This window comes from Meriones unguiculatus, chromosome 9 (genome assembly GCF_030254825.1).
Source record: "Meriones unguiculatus strain TT.TT164.6M chromosome 9, Bangor_MerUng_6.1, whole genome shotgun sequence".
Lineage (NCBI taxonomy): Eukaryota > Metazoa > Chordata > Mammalia > Rodentia > Muridae > Meriones > Meriones unguiculatus.
The window spans coordinates 37280557-37298581 of record NC_083357.1 but is presented as its reverse complement, the minus strand read 5'-3'; the positions used below and the strand labels follow the sequence as shown (position 1 = coordinate 37298581).

The 18025-nt window shown below is 38.2% G+C and overlaps 1 pseudogene; it reads right to left on the bottom strand.

The window, feature by feature from the left end:
- Positions 1 to 4590: 4590 nt before the first annotated feature.
- Positions 4591 to 17754, bottom strand: LOC110543189 (large ribosomal subunit protein eL15-like; annotated as a pseudogene).
- Positions 17755 to 18025: the final 271 nt, after the last annotated feature.

Here is an 18025-nt window from a genome sequence, read left to right as displayed (position 1 = left end):
TAGCAATCACTAGTCTTTTGTTTTTGCTGTTTTAAGAAACCCTTCAGAGCTTTGATATTTACATATCTTTGTCTTTTAAAATTTATAGCTTTGCCTTTGTCAGTTTTTGTTTTTTGAGACAGGGTTTATTGGCTGTCCTGGATTGGCCTCAAACTCACAGCAATATACATGCATCTTCCTCCCCAAGTCATTTGTTTTTAATACTCTTGAATATAATGTTCTAAAATTCCAATTTTATTTTTCCATATATGTTAGTTACTGTTCTTTTTATGTTTATTTTTTGAGATTATAACTTAATTATGACATTTCTCCTTTCCCTTTACTCCCTCTAAACTTCCCATATACACTTCTTCTCTCTCCTTCACTTCATGGCCTCTTTCTTCATTAATTGCTATTGCATGCATATAGGTATAAATATAACCTGTCCAGTCTGTATAATGTTACTTGCCTGTAAGTTGTTAGGGCTACCATTTGGCACTGGATAACCGGTTGGTGTTCTCTTTCCTGGAGAAGGCTACCTCTAATGCTATAGACTTTTCTCAGTTGCCTATAGTTTTTTGGGTAAGGTTGAAGCCTAACGGGCAATCTGGCATGTCCTTGTCGTTCTTGTTCAGTTCACTCTTGGGCAGTCATGTTGGTAAGACTTTATGGGTGTTGCTTTTGATGTTACTAGGAAACACAATCTCACAGAAAAAAACCCCAATTCTATGCCTCTCACAAACTTTCTGCCTCCTCTGGCCCAATGTTCTCTAAGCCTTAGATGTTTTATAAGTGTTTTATAAATGTATTGTATAACTGGGCTCCATAACTCTGTATTTTGATTGGGGTTGTTTTCTTTAATGGTCTTTGTAAAGCTTTTTGTTTCTGTGACCATAATTCAATAGAAGCAACTCAAGGGAAAAATATTTATTTTGGCTTTTTATTTCGAGGATTCATTTCATTATGGCAGAGAAGGCATGGAGATGACAGCTGGTGATGCTTGTGACAGGTGGCTTGTTATATCCTGGAAAATCACGTACCAGAGAGCTTGGGTATGAAATGGGAACTTGGCTTTAAACTTCAAATGTGCTCTCCTCCCAGTGAGCCATGTTATTCCTGTTTCCTGAAGGTCCCCAAATCTCCCCAAATCTCCCCAAATCTGCCTCCAGTCTCTAGGAGATGTTTCATATTCAAACAATAACACCAGGAATACTCAGCATCCCCCCACAATTGTTAATGATTCATCTTTCTCCTCCCAGCATGCGATTCCTGGGGAATTTTTTGTTTCAATGTTGTGACCCTTAGAGAGACAACAGTGTTTTCTTTAGACTACTTCATTTTGACTAGGCTGGTTACATTCCCCCCCTTCAGTTTTAGACACTTAGTGTTGGGGTGGAAAACATCTATGTTTGAAACAAATATTAAACAGAATGCAAGTAGAGACCAAGCTTAGAACACATGCAAGTATTGCTAGGTTGTCATGTAGAAGAACTGTTTTTCATAACCTCTTTCTTGGCTTTTAGCTACTTTAGAAGGTCTGGCACAAGCAACTCCATCCTATTGGTTGGGTCAGAGTCTCCTCAGGCTAAGTCTCCAGCTTAGCCTGGCTTTAAGTTAGAACCCTAAGTTAAAGCTGTTTCAGCTTCTCATGTTCTGAGATTACAGACAAGTGCTGCCATGTCCGCATAGCTTTATTTTAGATGTAGCAACTTCCCCCTTTGTCTCTGAACAATATTATTTTGATGATATTGCTGATTAATCATCTGGTGGCTTGTTCTACTTTGTCCCACAATGCCAGGGAAAGACTAATGCTGGTTGGTCTTATTTGATCCCACATTTGGTAGTGGTGGGACATAAGGGACAGGTGTCAAGGAATTAGTGTTTATAAACAATTTGGGCTATGGTTAAGCAGTTGAGGTGTAAGAAATGGCTCTTAGGTCAAGCATACCTGAAGTTCATCCTGCTTGCCCTAGAATCTCAAAAATGTTCAAGCTCCTTGTCAGAAGCTGCACTCCTGCAGGATGCTGACAGAGAGTTGGGTTACACGCTTCACTGAGAATTAGGTACCAGGTAGTACACAACAGTTTCCCACAAAGTTTTACAAAGACGTACTGGACAAGAGCAGAACTGTTTTGAATGTTGAGTAATTGTGTGCAGATTTAAAAACATCTGATACCTGTCAGTCTTTTTAAGGCTTATGTAGTTTAAGAGGAATCTGTACATCAGTGCCAGCAATAATTAGCATATGTCACAGCACTCTATAGAAACAACTTCTAAAACAAAATTTCAAACATTTCATTTAGTAGAATAAACTAGAAGGCATGAAGAAGTCAGCATTATATCACACATGTGATGAAACCTTTTACAGGGGCTCACTGAAGGCTCATCACTGTCCAGTTTAAGCAAATACCAGTTAGTTGGTTTCAGGAGCTGGTAGCTAGAGGAACTAAAGAAAAGGTGCTATGAAAGTCCAATACACATGACCAATTTTAACATGTCTACTAGTTTTTTTTTTTTTTTTGTTAATTTAGATCAGAGTTAGGCACAGCTGCACCTTGGGGACTTTGCTTGTTCTCTATGACCCACAATCTGCATGAGCTTTCTCACCTTCTCAGCCAGATGTTGTCATGGGCCCTTCTTGAATTTTTTTACTCTCAATAGTGTTAGCTTAGGACATTCAGCCTGGTCCATGGTAAAATGGAAGCAAGACAAGAGATGTTATCTAGTCTTAGGGAAGAGTGCTCAAAATAGATAGTATGAACCATAGGGAAAGCATTATTTAAAAAACAGTAGCAGATACCTCTGGAGACTGAGAGAGAAAGCCTGTGACTCTGATTTTTATTTTCCAAAAACAGCTTCCTGAAATCTTAAGTAATCAGAAACACAGGTGATATAGTGGACAGACATGAATTAATGTCTTCTTCTTTCTGTTTGAGTAAGTACACATAGCTCATCTAATACCTTAACATGCCCACAGAGCCCTTCATCCCCTAGAACTGGAGTACAGGTAGTCATGAGCCCCAGTGTGGGTGCAGGGAGCTGAACCTGGATCTTTTTTTTTTTTTTTTGATTGTTTATTTTTTTATTTTTTATTTTTTTTTTCAATGCAGTTTATTCAGGAACCTTGAACAATCATCTGACCCTGGGGAAAGCCAGACCACAGCTTAAATAGCCTCTGGGTAGCCAACCCCAGCGTGCCACGTGGGCAATGCAGATAGGTCCACATACACGGAAGCAAGCCAGATCCTCAGCCTTAGCCAAATGTGGAGTTGTTTGTGACAGAGAGCACTCACCATTGGGAAGGTGGAAGGCGGAAACCAGCTCCATCTTTAAGGCACGGCATTACGCAGCTCTCTACAGTTCCCCCTTTTTGTTTTAGATGAATCAGGCAAGAGTAGAGGTCTGATCTCTGATATTAGAAATAAATTGGAACCTGGATCTTTTGTAAGAGCAGCCAGTGCTCTTAAATGCTGACCCATGTATCCCTATTATGGTGTTTTGAAACAGAATATGTTTTAGTGGATCACTGTTCCTTTTCAGCCACACTTATTTTGGAGCCTTCTTCTAGTCTCCTTTCCATTTTCATGTTACATGTGCCATTTTGCTCCACATCCCTCCTATATCTCTATTTATCTTTTTTGGTGTCTTTTCTAGTTAATTTTAATTTTATTTTATTTGGCTTTACTCACATTTTTACCCATTTAGCTTTAATATCAAATTATGTAGTCTCCCATGCCCTTGATGTAATGAACATATGTGTATGTCTATTTAATATGCTAGTCATTTGTTAAAGGCAACAAATAGGTTAAAAGGAATCTTATAAAATCAATATCCATCATAAATATTGAAATGAACATATAGATATTGCTATAGAGCATTTGTTTGTTATCTGGGTCAGTTTGGAATCTTTGGCTTAATCTCTTATAAAATTCTCTTGTAAATATTTCTGTAAACTATCCTTCACTCCTTCTCCTATGTGATGCTTTCTGGGCTGTGTCCACAGACACAGGGACAAATTCACAAGACAACATGAGACAGGCACAGATTCCAACTCATTCAGACACAGGGAGATAGAAGTAGAAAATTGAAATCTAGGTGCACCTTTGCCAAAATTTCTCCAAGAGGAAGTACACTTTATTTCTTTTTCTTAATGCAGCACTGTCAATTTATTGGTGACTCTGAGGTTCTTACTAATGTGTTCAAACTAATACTATCACCACCATTTTTGGAATAGAGTTATTTTCTATTCCACATATTTGTTATTTTTGTCAAAATTTAAGCAGCTCTAACTTTGTCAGTTTATTGCCAGGTCTTCTGTTCAGCTTCTTTGGTTTGTCTTTTATTTTATTTTTTAGTTTTTATTATTTATGACAGCGTCAGGTATCCTTTCCAATATAACTCTGTAACATAATTTGAGGAATTATGATACCTCCAGCTGTGTTCATTTTTCTAAGGATTGCTTTGGCTGTTTGTGATCTTGTCGTGGTTCCATATAAATAATTGTATTGTCTGTCTATTCTGAAGAATGTCTTTGGAATTTTAATGGAAGTTGCATAGAGTCTCAAGATTACCATTGGTGATATAGCCATTTTCTTTTCTTTTTTTTGACTGTCCTAAATTGTTTATTGGGTATGAATTTTACAAACATTACATGTATTAGCGGTAACGGTGGAGCTGGAGAGTGTTGCACCTTCTCCAGGCTGCACGGTGAGAGCCACCAATAGTGTGGTGGAACTTGTGGCCCTTTCCTAGGCCACGGCTCTTGTGGCCAGCAGATGTCAGATCACACATCTCTCTGTGTTTGTGGACTGGTTTGGTGATCCACTGGGTGTCAGGATTTCTTCTGATAGCTTTATGGAATGGATCAATGAGGATAACCTCAAAAAATTTATATGTGGAATCTTCACCAACTCAGTAAGGATTCAGGACTCCAAAGCCCCACAATTGCATCCAGCCCTCTCCTCAGCAATAGACTGAAGGTTTCGGGTAAATTTTAGCTAGTTAACACCATGGTGGACAGGCTTGCCATAACTTGCACCCTTAGGAATTGGGTGCTTGTGTCTACCATGGCCGACATGAATCCTGTAAGTGACATAACCTTGCTTGGCTTTGTATCCCAGCCTCCACGCCAAGTGAGTCAGGGAGCCCTGTGTAGCGCAGAGAGCTGTCAGTGCAAAAACCAAACAGAGAAATAATGACACTAACAGATGCCACAAATCAAATGGACCTAACAGACATCTACAGAACTTTTCAACCAAACACAAAAGAATACACCTTCTTTTCAGCACCTCATAGACCCTTCTTCAAAATTTTCCACATATTCAGACACAAAGCAAGCCTCAATAAATACAAGAAAATTGAAATTGAACTCCTTCTATTTTATCAGACAGCCATGGATTAAAGGTAGACTTCAACAATAACAGAAACAACAGAATGCCTACAAACTCAAGGAAACTGAACAACTCTCTACTCAATGACCACTGGATGAGGAAGGAAATAAAGAAAGAAATTAAAGGCTTTCTAGAATGCAGTGAAACTGAAGGCACAACTTACCCTAACTTATGAAACACAGTGCTAAGAGAAAAGTTCATGGCACTAAGTGCCTTCATAATGAAATTGGAGAGCAGCTTAACTGCTCACCCAAAAGCTTTAGGAAAATAATAATAATAATAATAATAACAATAATAATAATAATAATCAGCAAGCACACACAAGAGGAGTAGATGACAGGAAAGAATCAAACTTGGGGCTGAAATCAATGCATTAGAGACAAAGAGAACAATGCAAGGAATCAATGAAACCAAATTGCTGGTCTTTGAGAAAATCAACAAGATAGACAAACCCTTAGACAAACTATTTGGTAGCTGGATTTCTACCATTTGAAACTCAATTTTTTAATTGTATATTTCATAGAGATAATAGATAGTTCTTGTTTTTCAATCCAGTCAAGTTTTTGCTGCTGAATTGAGAACATTTACACTTAAGATTGTTACTGAAATGGGATTTCTGTTTTCTAATGATTTTGTTCTAGTCTACCAATAGTCTTTTCCTTCTTCCCCATTGAATTTCAGAGTTTGATGGTTTGCTGTGTTGGATATGATTGCTTATCTTTCACTTCTTTGTTCATCTGCTCCTTTCCTGCTTTGCTAGTGAAGCTTGAATTCGATTCCTTGGTGGAGTGGCTGAGTTGACATTAGGACTATGTGATAGGGCTGAAGCTCTGAGCAGGTGCATAATGCTGGTCACCAGGTGGATTGGCTGGAGTAAAATCCTCTGGTCCCTTCTGGTCTCTGAAGAAACTGAATGGAACAAAAACTCCTAGCCCTTCTCTAACTGGGGGACAATACAGAAGAGGGTTGGCAGTTTTTCTTGATTGTTTCTTTGGTTGAATTTTGCTTTGAGACATAGTTTCATTTATCCAAGACTGGATTTGACGTTGCTATATAGTTGAGGATGACATTAAACTTCTAATCCTCCTGCCACTATCTCGCAAATGCTGGTATATAGGCATGGCTTACCATGCCAGGTTTATGTGGTGTTGAGTATTGAACCTAGTGCCTCATTCATGCTAGGTGAGCACTCTACCAAATGGGACAAACTCATCAACTTCCTTCAAAAATGTTTTATTCTGAAATAATTATAGGCATGGGGGGTGTTAGGAAGATGACAGACAGAGTTGAGGTGTTTTTTCTTTGCTTTTTTTTTTCTTTTTATTCCCACAGTGGTTCTATCTTTTGTATGTAAAAGGTGGTACTGAAACCAAGGACCAACACTGGTATGGGGTGGTTCTCATTCATCTCACAGATCTCCATAATCACTGATGTTGAGATACAGACATTTCCATCCCATGAGGGCTCTTCCTGCAGCCACCTCCATGTGTTCTCTCCATCTGCTACCTCCTTCTCATCACCATTTGTTTTGGCCACTGATCTTTTCCAATTTAAGCAATTCTGTTACTTTAAAATTTATATTTAGTGGAGAGTTAGGTTTATAAACTACCCCCTCCCCAGAACAAACATTATTTTATTGTTTTTAAATTTTGCATATGAGCTTTTCATATTGGTTTTTTACTTAGTTTTTTTTTTTTGAAATTTACTCAGGTTGTTCTTGTATTAGATGTTTGCTCCTTTCATCCTTCTAATTCTATGATACAAATATATCATAGTTTATTTAAACATTCACATATTATAAGGTGTTTGGACTTTTTTTAAAAAAAACTTGGGACTATTACAAATAACTTTACTGTGGACAATTCTGTATGAGTTTTTATGTGGGTGTAAATTTTCATTTCTTTGAGATAACTACCCAAGAATACAAATGATGGGTAGTATGGTAAATATATCTTTCATTTTCTGAGGAATTGCTGGTTGTTTTTCAGAGTGATTCTACCATTCTGTATTTTACCATCCATCTATGATCACTCCAGCTTGAAGGATCCTCATTAGTATTTGGTAATGTCAATATACTTTGTTCAGGCATGTGGCAATAACCTGTGTGACCTTAATTTTCCATTTCCAACATCTTTCCTTGTCTTTGTAATCCACATGTTTTCTTTAGGAAATCTCTCTCCCTTTGTGAGTGTGTGTATTCTATAATTGGCTTGCTTTGAGTTTTTGTTTTGTTTTTACTGTTGCTCTTTTAGGTAGGATACCTTTGTCAACTATGTGATCTGCATCTCATCTTACCTTTCTAAGAGTCCATTAGAGAGCAGAACATTTTTTACTGTCCATGAAGTTTTGTGTCCTTTGCTTTTCTTTCATAGTTTATGCTCTTGGCGTTAGGTTTATAAACTCCCCTTCTCCATAGAACAGATATTTTACTGTGGTAAAACTCTGCATTTCATTTAAAACAATGAATCATTTCTTGCATACACTATTGTAAATCAGCTGCAAATTTACTTCTTTATTTTGGAACACAAGATTTTAAATTGTTGATCACTCTGATTGCTACAAGATTAAGAAGGTATGGAAGCTCATATTTTCATTCTGTTTTTGTTTTGTTTTGTTTTGAGACAAAACAAAAACTATGTAGCCCAAGTAGGCCTCAAGCTGACAACCTTCTTACCTCCAACTATAAAGGGCTAGGATTACAATCATGTTCTACTACAACCTGATCACCAATGGTTCTTTTTAAATTTTTATTTATTTTTTATAATTTATTTACTTTATATTCCCATTGTAGCACCCTTCATCATCTCCTTCTAGTTCCTCCTCCTTCCCTCCTTACTCCTATACCTATCCCCTAGTCCACTGAAAGGGGGAGTCCTCCTGTCCTACTATTTGACCTTAGCCTATCAAGTCTCATCACGCCTGCCTGGATCCTCTTCCTCTGTGGCCTGGCACGATTGCTCTAAGGGAAAGTGATCAAAGAATGGGCAACAGAGCCCCTGCCAGAGACAACACCTGCTCTCCTTACTAGGGAACTCACATGGAGAGTGAACTGACTATCTGCTACATTGGAACATGGGGTCTAGGTCCTCCTTATGCATGGTCCTTGGTTGATGCATCAGTCTCTGAAGGGCCTCCAGGGTCCAGATTTGTTGGCTCTGTTGGTCTCCTTCAGGAGCTCTTGTCCCCTCTGGGTCCTTCTATCCCTCCTTTCTTCCATAAGATTCCCTGCGCTCTGCCCAAAGTTTGGCTGTGAGTCTCTGCATCTGCTTCAACTCCCTGTTGGTTATAGTCTTTCAGAGGACACCTATGATAGGCTTCCATCCTGTAACCTCTCTTCTGCATCAGTGTCTATCCTGTTTGCCTTCTGAATGAGAATTAAGCATCCTCCCTAGGGTCTTCCTTGTTGTTTAGCTTCCTTACCACCTCTAATTCTTAAAACTGATTTACAAACTCTTTGCAAGTCTCTGTTTCTAAGCATGTTCTTTTACAATAGTGGCTTCAGGTATCACAGTGTGCATAAGCCATGATGTAGTTTACTGCTGTCAGTATTTTTACCTCTTTGGTGAGGTAGATTTCTTACTCCCTTTACAACCTTTTCCTTCTAACGCTTGCAGTAGCTTCAACACTGTGAATATATTGAGATGAAAATGTTCAGAACTCTGGAAAGCAAAGCCTTTAGTTTTTAATGCACACTTTCTTCTTGTTGCTCTCTTATCCCTTCTGATATGCTAAGATTGTTTCTTTAACCATTTCATTTATGTCACCATCTTTAGCCAGTTTTAAAGCATTGTCTTATTGTAATAAATTACCTTAGTTTTGCTTAATCTGAGACTGTTTTCATATATTACGTGTCCTGGAATTTTTCTTGTCAGGATCCCTTACTAGAGGACCTATATAAGGATGGAGCTTCCCATTGGTTATATTTGTGTAGGTGGCCTAGGTTCAGTTCGTGCATGGTCTTTTGTTGGTGCTTCAGTCTCCACAGGACCCCCTTGGACTCCCCTGATTAGTAGGCTCTATTGGTCTTTTTGTAGAGCTCCTGTCCCCTGTCTGGGTCATTCTATTCTTCCCCCAACTCTTCTAAAAGGATCCCTGCACTCCAACCAATGATTGTTTGTGTGTCTCTGCACCTGTTTCCATCAGCTTCTGTGTGGAGCAACTCAGAGGTCAGCTATACTAGGCTCCCATCTGTAAGCATAGTGGAGTATTGTTAATAGTATCAGGGGGTGGCTGTCTCCCATGGGGTGAGTCTCAGGTTGAGACAGTCTTTGGTTGAACATTTCCTCAATCTCTGCTCTATTTTTGTCTCTGCACATCTTGTAGGCAGGGTAAATTTTGTGTCAAAGTTTTGGTGGGTGGGTTGGTGTTCCCCTCCCTTCACTAGGAATCATGTCTAGTTACAGGGTGGCCTCTTCAGTCTCCATGACCCCTGTTGCCAGCAGTCTAGCTAGGGTCACCCTCATATCCCTCCCATGAGTTTACCCTGTCATAGGTCTCCAGCTTGTCACCGATAAGTCCCCACCCAAGGTTTCTCTTCTCTCTGCAAGTCCTCTTCCTGACCCACTTTCCCCAGGGCTGATACTGACCATTATTTTTCTCATACTTCCTCTTTTACCCTGCTCCCTTCCTTCAATCACTTCAGCTGTCTATTCTATATTTACTTTTGAGTGGGAGTTAAGCATCCTCCCTTGGGTCCTCCTTGTTACTCATCTTCTTTGGGTTTGTGAGTTGTGATATGATTGTCCTGTACTATACAGCTAAAATGCATTTATAAGTGAGTACATACCATGTTTGTCTTTCTGGGTCTGGGTTACCTCACTCAGGATGATCTTTCCTAGTTTCATTCATTTGCCTGTAAATCTCATGATTTCCTTATTTTTATAGCAGAGTATTATTCCCTTGTGTAAATGTACCATTTTCTTTCTTCATTCTTCAGTTGAGGAACATCTATGTTGTTTCCAGACTCTAGCTATTGTGAATAAAGCTGTTATGAAAATAGGTGAATAAGTGTTCTTGTGTGGTAGAGCATCTTTTGGGTATATACCCAGGAGTTGTATAGCTGGGTCTTGATATAGAGCTAGTCCCAATTTTTTGAGAATCTGCCAGATTCCAAAATGGTCGTACAAGTTTGTGCTCCCACCAGCAATGGAGGAGTGGTCCCCTTGCTCTACATCCTCATCAGCAATTGCTGTCACTTTGTTTTTGATCTTAGCTATACTGATGGGTGTAAAGATGAATCTCAGAGTCATTTTAACTCACATTTCTTTGATGAGTAAGGCCATTTGATATTCCTCTGTATAGCTCTGTGCCCCATTTTTAAATTGGAATATTTGGTTTGATGGTGCTTATTTTCTTGAGTTCTTTATATATTTTATGTAGTAGCCCTTTTTTAGAGGTAGGGTTGGTAAGGATTTTTCCCAATCTGTAGGGTATGGTTTTGTCCTATCGACACTGACTTTTGCCTTACAGATGCTTTTCAGTTTCAAAGGTCCCATTTATTTATTTATTTACTTATTTATTTATTTATTTACTTACTTACTTATTTATTTAATTTATTTATTTTCTTTTTCATTATTATCATTTATTACAATTTATTCAATTTGTATTGCAGCTATAGCCCCCTCCTTCGTCTCCTCCCAATCCCACCCTCCCTCCCTCTTCTCCCCCTATGTCCCTCCCCTAGTCCACTGATAGGGGAGGTCCTCCTCCTCTTCTATTTGACCGTAGGCTATCAGGTCTCATCAGGACTAGTTGTTTTGTCTTCCTCTGTGGCCTGGCAAGGCTGTAGCCACCCCCCCCTTGGGGGAGGTGATCAGAGAGCCTGCCACTGAGTTCATGCCAGAGAAAGTCTCTGATCCCATTACTAGGGATTCCACTTGGATACTGAGTCTGTGGGCTAAGTCTGAGTAGGGATTTTAGGTCTTCTCCATGAATTGTCCTTGGTTGGGGTATCATTCTCTTCAGGGCTCAGTTTTTATATCTCTCATGATCTCCTTTAGGAGCTCTTATACTCTCCACGTCTTTATCGCTCCCTTCTTTCATAAGATGCCCTGTAGAGTGCCCAAAGTTTGGCTTTAATACCTCAATAAGTAGAGTCTTTCACAAAGGTCCCATTTATTAATTGTTGATTTTAGAGCCTGAGCTGTTGTTCTGTTCAGGAAGCTGTCTCATGTGCTAATGAGTTCAAGGCTCTTCCACACTTTCTGTTCTAATAGATTTAGGGTTTCTGGTTTTATGTTGAGGTTTTTGATCCCCTTGGATTTGAGTTTTGTGCAGAATGATATATCTGGATCTATTTGCATTTTTGTACATGTAGACATCCATTTAGACCAGCACCATTTGTTCAAACTGCTTTTTTTCCTCCATTGTATGGTTTTTGGCTTTTTTTTTTCTTTTGTCAAAAATCAAGTCTCTGAAAGCCTCTGCCGTGCAGACTGTCAAAGCAGATGCTGAGCCTGATGGCCAACTGTAGGGCAGAGTGAATGGAATTTTATGTAAGAAGTGGGAAATAGTAAGAGCTGGAGAGGACAGGAACTCTACAAGGAGAGCAACAGAACAAGAAAATTTGAACACAGGGAACTTCCCAGAGACTCATACTCCAACCAAGGACTATTCATGGAGATAACCTAGAACCCTGACAATGCAGCCACTTCTGATGAGAACTGATAGAGTAAGATCAGAAAGAAAGTCCCTTATCAGTGGACTTGGGGAGGGGCATGCATGCAGAAGGGGGGAGGGAGGGTGGGACTGGGAGGGGAGGAGGGAGGGGCTTATGGGGGGATACAAAATGAATAAAGTGTAATTAATAAAAGTTAAATAAAAAAATAATAGTAAAAAAATCAAGTGTCTGTAAGTTTGTGGGTTTATTTATGGGTTTTCATAGTGATTCCATTGATCAACTAATCTGTTTCTATGGCAGTACCACTCAGTTTTTATTATTATTGTTTTGTAATACAACATGAAATCAAAGATGGAGATACCTCCAGAAGATCTTTTATTGTATTGTTTTAGCTATTCTATCTTTTTTCTCCATATGAAGTTGAGAAAGGTTCTTTCAAGTTCTACAAAATATCATGTTGGTATTTTGATTTGTAGATTGCTTTTTGTAATATTGGCCTCAAACTTTTAATTCTCCTACTTAGTCTTACAAACTGGATTCACACATGTATCTAAATGTTTCGCTTGCCAGCTATTATCTTTCTGAATGCAGTCTCAGCCACTTTATTCTCTGCTGGGATCCCACAAACTCTAGAAGTTTGTGAGGCTTCTACAGGCCCTTGAGCTTCTGAGTTTTATACACATTTTTAAACTTTTAATTTGTATTTACCACTGTTCAGCCAGGATATTTTTCACTTTTCTATACTCTTTTCTTTGTTCTCACCTTTCTACCAAAAAGCCCATCAATTAAATTTTTTAAAGTTTTTATTTTAAAATAGATATATAGATTTATAAAATATTATGATAGCAGAGAGAGGGCTACCATGTCTTTGTTATTGACACTATAGAGTGGCGCATTTTCCTCATTAATTGACCAGTGTTTGTATATTGTTAAAAGTCTATAGTTTATATACAATTTCTGAACTTTTGCTGAATCCTCTCTTTCAACATCCTTGTTCTAGACTCCTATCCATGATAAAAATTATCTTTAGTTTTCAATTATATTTCTGCATTATGTAGTCATGAGTTTTTTTAATTTATAGGCACTTTTTTGCCCTGCTTTTTTTTTTTGTTTTTTTTTTTGTTTTTTTTTTTGTTCTCTTGAGACACAGTTTCTCTGTGTAGCCCCAACTGTCTTGGACTCGCTTTGTAGACCAGTCTGGCCTTGAACTCAAAATGATCCACCTGTCTCTGTCTTCCTGAGTGTGGGATTACAGGTATGTGGCTTGGTCAGAAATTTTAAAACAATCTTTTTTAGCTCTTCCTTCTTTTTTGATGAACTTAACAGTTTTGATATTTATAGTTGGATATTGTATGTAATGTCTATTAGTAGAAATTTGCTCTTGTTTTTGTTATTAGACTTGGATCACAAGTTTATGGTAGGAATGTCACAGAAGAAAATTGTCACTTTTTATTACACCAAAGAATGGGTATATGTTATCAATACATTATTACCATGAGTCATTATTTATGTAGTTTGTTTTTGAGAAAATGTCATGCTATGTGTGCTATACAGGACTTGAAGTTGGAATTCTCCTGCTTGTGATTGGCATGAGACTTGTCTGATTGCCAGTTGAACAAAACAGTGTTTATATTGTGTGTCTGTTGTAAAGCTGCTTAGTTCCCCTCTTTTCATATTGGGCTTGGTAAGAATCATTATATGCAGCCTATACTTAAAATGTGGGGGGTTATATAAATTGTTTAGAATTCTTTATGAGTGATTGATTGTTGTTTTCCCTTTCTGATCCATTTTCTCTTTCCCTAAATCTAATACTGTTATTTCTTTTGTTGCTCAAATTGAAGGTTTGGCTGTTGGGAATTCTTTCAGTTGACTTCATATTCTTTTGATATCCTCTTGTAGGAGTGGGTATTTCTGTAGCACTTTCTTAGTTCCCAGACCCTGGCTTATCTTGTGTATGCAACTGGCTTATCTTGTAAATTTCCTGCTCCAGTCCTAAAATCAGCCATGTCACCGTAGAGCTCTGCTTTCTTTCATTACAGGAAGATGTTAAAAATCAAGACATGTGCTCAGTGCTATTAGGGTGTCATTCCTTATAATCCCTCTCAACTGACAGAGCCAGAAAATTAATGTGTGTGTTAATATGTACAAACCATAAATCTTTTCTGCCTGTATGCATATGTGTATATATAAATCCCTGGCTCATTCATACTGATATCTTAAATCCCAATCCATCATTACTTGGACTATTGTTGTCTTTCTTGCCTGTAAATTTTCATTTCAACTGTGAAAAACCTGTTTCCTTCCAGCTGCCATTCATAAGTTTCTTCCTGAACTGATTCTCACCCAGGTTTGTCAGATTCTTTCATACATATGTACAGTTAGATCCTTTTGTTATAGGCTGATATTTTTTATAGGCTGATTTTTTTTATAGGCTGATTTTTATATTGAGATTATTTTCACATTCTATGTGACTTAAAAGAAGAAAAACATTGCCTACACCCAAAGGACTAACTTCCCAAGGAGAAGTGTGAAGGATTTTCTTTATAGAACAATGGTAGATATGGACATTAAAGAGCCAGAGTAGACTTTGTCAGAGAACTCTATGTGAAGCAATAAGTTTCTGAGCTCTGGATTAGCCATGTGATATGTTTTGGCCAATGGCACATGGGAAGAATTAATGTATGCCATATTTAGACAAATGCTTTTGCAATTGACACTGGAATTGATTATTTATTCTTTGCCACTAAATTGGGTGTAATTCACGTAGTGATTCTGTATTTGCCCCATCTGTATCTAGGTGCCGAAAAGAAAACGTGTGTGTGTGTGTGTGTGTGTGTGTGTGTGTGTATTTCTATTTTGCTCGTTATGCCCTGGGCTCATTATGTTCTGATAATACCAAGAGAATTGCACATAATTCTGATTTTTGAACTGAATCATAAGAATTCTCTATCACTTTACTCACATTTTCTGATTTATAACCTGCTTTTTTTTGTGATTTGTTGGCATCTGTGTAAAATGCAGTAACTCCAGAAATTTTATTATAAGAGGGAGAATGCAACTGGTTCCTTTCATAAACTGTATAAACTGAAGTCACTTGCTTTTTGGGTATCTGTTGTTGATTTCTCCCAGAAATGCACAGCAAGATCTTTGTCAATATTTGTTTTCTGCCCATAATGACACAGTCTCAGCATTGGTAAAGGGTACCACAATTTCAGCTGGATCTCTTCCAGCTCATTGATGACGTCTCATTTTTCCTTTTAGGATAAATTCAGAAACTTTTTCTATATAGGTTTTATTTTTTTTGTTTGTGTGCCAAAAATATCCATTCTAAGACATAGTCCTTCCTCTGCATAAGAATTCCTGTGGGAGAATGAGTGGAAGGCAAGATAACCAAAATACAGGTCTATATATGCATCTTGTAATTTCCTTTCTACCAGAGCCAATTCCTTTTCAGCTTTGGTTGATAACATTCTTGGACTATTTAAGTCCTTTTTCCCCTGCAAGGTTTGAAATAAGTTGCTTAGCTTTTGAATAGCAAAAACAATGGTAGGTCATAGCTAGTTAATATCTCTTAGAAATTTTTGAAAATCATTGAGAGCAACAAAGCTATAGATGGTGTGTATAGACATGTCCATGGTCAGAGTACCTCACAAGACTGGTGATGCAGGATTTCAAGGAGTATAGGCCTAGAAAGAGATAGTTAAAGATAGAAATATTACTAACTTGGCTTAGTGGGAAACCACAGAGAAATCAGGACCACTGCTACTGCTTGGTACAATTGTAGGCAGACAGTACTCCCCAGCTTCTTCACCTGACAATTTTCTGTTCTCTTCTATTCCTTACTTCCTTTCCCCCCCTTTTTTAAATTTTATTTTCTCCCTCTCACCCTACCTCTTTTGCCATCCTTTGCTTTCTCCTTCCCTTCCCTTTCCTTCTTTCCTTTCTTTTCTACGAAGACTGTCTATATATTGCCCATCTTGGTTCTGGGATTACCATCTTTTTATTACACCCTTCTGAGTAGCTGAAATTGTAGGTGTGCACTGCATGAGTTTCTAATTATGGAGATCTGGAGAGATGGCTTAGTGGATAAATCAAATGCCCCAGAAATATGAAGACCTACATTTTCAATTCTAAGACCCCCCCATAAACCTGGCTGAATTTGCATGCATTTACAGTGCCAGTGATCCTACAGTGAGAAGAGATAAGACTGGGGATTTCTGGAATCTTCCAAGCTAGCTAGTCTGCATATATAGTAGTGAATAACAAAGAGATGTTCTCTCAAACAAGGTAGAAGGTAAAAACTTACAGTCAAGGTTATGTTCTGACTTCTATATGTACACTATGCATGCATTCACACACCTACATACATGGACACACATGTGAACATTCATATAAAACATGCACATACATTATATATATTAATATATATATATATATAATGTATATAAATAATAAAATAAAATTTTGGCAGAGGGATTTCTCCAGCTGCCTTTCTAGATCCTTCTGGAACTTCCTTCTTGCAGAAATTTGATGGCTTTTGTGATGCCCAGTACTCATGTGTTATTGGCACAGCTTCTGGTAATTAATAGGAGTTAATGGATGCTTGCTGGAGTCAGTAATACCCTCTTTTTCCTAAGATCATAAAATCCTTCATGGTACTGACTGTGCTGTCTCCATAAATATTTACCAGCTGCAATACAGATAGATGCATGGGTTAATGAGTGAGTTCAAGCTTGAGAACTACAAGTCTTCTGATATGTATTTGTTGTCCATTGCTTTATTTGACTTAAAATGACCCTTGATGTTTGTACATGTGTTTGTACATGTTTGTATAGGATGTTTTTCCTTTCTTCCTAGTAATTCTGGATCTCTGTAAATGGATTTGTATTTGGCTTCTGTATACTCCCTGTATCTCAGTTGTCCAGTGTTGCATAACAAGGTAATTGAAGCTGATAACTTGCAAAATAAAGAGGTTTATTTGGCTCACAGCTCTAGATACTGTAGGTTGCAGATATAATGGGGCTAGTGTTCTGGTGAAAAAAAAAACCACTGGCTGCTTTACATAATAGCTGTTATGGTTTGAATCTGAGGTAGACCTCAAAAAACTTGTGTGTTTGGTCCCCAGTGAAAAAGTGTTCATATATGGATCCTTGAGAAGTGGTTGGATCATGAGGGCAGGCTCTAAGTCCTATCAATGAAATACCCCACTGATGAGTTCATAGCCTATGAGTATTAAGAAGTGGAGCCTTGTTTAGGCCTAGTTGGAGAAAATGGGTTGCTGGTTCTTTTTTTTTTTTTCTGGCTGTCCTGAGTTGAGCAGCCTCTTTTGCCACCTTGATGTTGTGTTTCGCCTCAGGCAGGTGAACATGGACCAAAATCTAAGCCAAAAGAAATCTTTCTCCTTTGAGCTGATTCCCATCAGTATTTTATTTGGGCTGTGAGAAAAGATACAATGGTAAAGAAACAAGAAAGGAAGTGACCATGAATAGGGACTAAAGCACATGTTGCTCTTGTTCTCACAAGACCCAATCCATTCTTTGTAGATAATTTAATTCATAAGGGTGGAGCTTCTACTACTTAATTATTATTCATTATCTCCTGCCCTTTTTTTTTTTTCTTAAGTAATGTTCTCCTACTATAGCCCAGGCTGATGTAAAACTCTAGCCTTGGTCATCTGAGTGCTGTTATCACAGGCTTGCATACCCAACTGGTCCCCTTTAAAGGCTCTACTACTTCAACTCTGTCATCACACTGAGGACCAAGCATCCAGCGTATGAAACTTGGGGGACAAACCTACCTTCAAAATTCAGAAGTTTGTGATATTAAATTTTCTATCATTTGTGTTCATATGTGAGCCTCCCCCAGTGGTTTAATCTTCTTCTTTATGATACACCTTTCTTACTGTAAAGTGCTGTTAAATGTTAGAGTTGCAGATGTAGCCCATGGCAGTTCAGTCTCCATGTGGTTCTCCCAGTAATGGGAAGAGGGGCTGCCTCTATTGTGAACCCAGTTGCCTACTTTTTGTTCACTTGCCCCT